Below are 2946 nucleotides of genomic sequence, written 5' to 3' on the forward strand. Positions count from 1 at the left end.
AAAAAAAAAAAAAAAAAAAAAAAATCAGGCCATATGCAAAACGGATGCAGCATTCCACATACAACAAATTCCGGAGGTAGAGAGAGTCCCTTTAAGAAACCCCAGAGAAAGAACTTTACCAGAAGCATTGTTCCGCATGGCTCCTTGTTTCTCATTGGCTTACATCAGATCACATGCTCATTCCTGAACCAATCACTTTCAGTAGGTACTGGGGTGCTCTAGAGTAGCCAAATTCAATCCTAAAGCCTAAGGCATAACCACATTCATTTGCAGGACTATATGTGGACGAGGAGGGAGGCACAAACAAAATTCAATTTCCATAAAAGGAAAAGCGAGAAGGAAAACAGCTGTTAGAGCAGCGAACGATGAGCTACCCACATCCACTCAGATATTTGAAAATGTAGATGATTGTGTTCCACTTAATGTAAGAATATAATGGACTATCTGGTTTTACATCCAGATACAAGCCTAGGATATCAACAGGTAAAGTCTTACTTCTCAGTCCGTGTCACCTATGCATGGTACTGCCAGGTCTCAACAGTTTTCAAGTGACTTCTACTATAACATCAGATGGCTTTATAGTGACCAAATAAAAGGAGGAGGGAATGAAGCACCAACATTAAAAAGAAAAAAAAAACTCTTAGATATTATATTCTTATTATTATAGTGAAATGCATACATGTTTAATTTCATCCATACCTAAACCGTTTGTTTCACATGACACTAGCTACTGAAGTCAGTTAAAATCCTGACCTCAGAATTTTATTATGGCTTATATATGTCTAGGAAGGAAGATTACACAGGTAGGATTTTGATAATTTTCTCATAAAAACAGCCAGGCTTTTACTTGCTAAAACAGCACTGCTGTCTCTGGATCTTTCCTTCCTAGACTAGACCCATTAGTAGTTTAACCAAAGTGAAGTGTCCTGATTAGGCTTAAATGGCCACGAATAGAAAAGCAGAGATAATCTCCTGTCCAATCTCTGAGTCTACTTAGCAGAAATTCCCAGGAACTAGCTCTCTGTTGTTAGAAAACTCTGCCTATTAGGGAACCTACTCCTTTCCTTCAAAGTGAATATTTTATTTTTAGACAAAAAGTGGGGATTTCAAATTCCCAACAGACATCTTATAAAGAAAACTAACAACAAGATTTGTGATCTGATACCAGATTAAATGAGTTTATTTGAAGAAAAAGAAATCAACTCTTGATGCATTTTTAACTAGAAAAGGAAGGGGAAAATACAAGAAAACAGAAGAAAAAGAGATGAGTATTCTATGAGAAAAGTTATTTTAATATTAATAGGTTTTAAAAAATTATCTCTTCTGGTTAGTAGAATATAGATTCTATCTAGATAATAGCTGAGATGGACTTTGAGAGAAACAATTGTAACATGGAGATTTGGAGCCCTTAGCAAGTTGATCGGTAGAAGCCAAATCCACAAGTTGGTCTGTAATCAGAAGATTGGAACGTCCTAGAGAGAACATATGTTGGGTGGCAGAATCCAGATCTGTAGCCCAGGGAAGGGAAGCCATAGCCTCTATAACCCGGGGATCTGAAGTCACTGGACCCACAGCCCACTGAGTAGCAGCTCCTCGATCCATAGCCCAGGGAGCGGCTGCTGCTGGATCCAAAGCCTAGCGATCCAGAGTAAGTCGACTGGCAGGGACCGCAGAGTAAGGAGATTCTGGGGCTGTAGCAGGAGGTCTGGCAGGGGCTGGACTCCACACAGGACATGTGGCAGCTAGGGGTGTCCGAGCAGGTCTCCTGAAAACTCTTATAGACAGAGAGGAACCCAGCTGGCAGGTGCTGGGAGAGCAGAGGTCAGTGCTGCAGACCAGGTTGCTGTGGTATGAATAGCCACAGGAGTAGCCTGGGTAGCGCAGGTAGCCCCCACAGGAGCTGGAGGAGAAGTTTCCAGAGCAGTAGTTGTAGGACATATTGACAGGAGATGTGAGTTCAGCTGAGTTGCACTGAGAAGATGCCCTCATGTCCCTGCCTGTGCCCAGTGATGTTTGTACCCTCAAGCTGCTGGGTGTGATGCAGTATCTGGGACACCTCCCCCCATTCTTGTGAATGTGTTTCCATCAAATGACTAAGTAACCTAGGTTATAAATATAACTCAACAAAATCATTTGTCGTTAACAACAGTGTATTAATTCCGGTTTATAGAAGCCCATTGGCTTCTCTCTCTGTTTCTCTCTCTCTCTCTCTCTCTCTCTCTCTCTCTCTCTCTCTCTCTCTCTCTCTCTCTCTCCCTCCCCTCCCCCCGCCCCCCATCTCTTTGTCTGTCTGTGTCTCTCTCTCTGCCGAAATAAGAGTCAAGCTCAATAAAAGGGGTGGTCATGATACACATAGTGCCTCCTCACCCTTTTATTGAGCTTGACTGTGGGTATTCTGAGCTTCAGCCTGCAAATTCTTACCGGTACTCCTAACAGTCATCAGCACCCACCCACTCCCATTATTTACATATGCTTTATTAAGCATTAACTACATGCACAACATTTAAGAGTGTCCTGTGATTTAATCTTTGCCAACATCTTATGAGATACAAATGGTCATAAACAATTTAGAAGTGAGGCCATGGAGGTTTCGAGAAGTTAGGTAACATTCAGGTAATAAACAAATCATGGACCCCATGCCATCCCAGGTGTATCTGTCTTTAAGGTCAGCAGAACCACGCTATATAGACAATTTGTGAAGCTTGTAATTTCTGCTCCCCAAATCACATGGACAATTGAGTATGCAGGTGAAAAAACAAAAAACTTTCAAGGTGTTAATATTTGCATTTCATCTGATATATCTACTTGAGTATTCTTACCCCTTTTATGAATTCCCCAAATATAGCCAGCTGAGGGGACAGCTTAATTGATTTTGGTTATTTTTTTAGTATTCAGAGTTACTATAGAGATGTTTTGTTACAAATTATCTTCTATTTGCCCTCTCAC

General features: G+C 41.2%; 1 pseudogene; it reads right to left on the minus strand.

The window, feature by feature from the left end:
* Window positions 1-214: 214 nt before the first annotated feature.
* LOC116274590 lies at window positions 215-2191 on the minus strand (annotated as a pseudogene).
* Window positions 2192-2946: the final 755 nt, after the last annotated feature.

This window comes from Papio anubis, chromosome 4, assembly GCF_008728515.1.
Source record: "Papio anubis isolate 15944 chromosome 4, Panubis1.0, whole genome shotgun sequence".
In the NCBI taxonomy this organism is placed as follows: domain Eukaryota; kingdom Metazoa; phylum Chordata; class Mammalia; order Primates; family Cercopithecidae; genus Papio; species Papio anubis.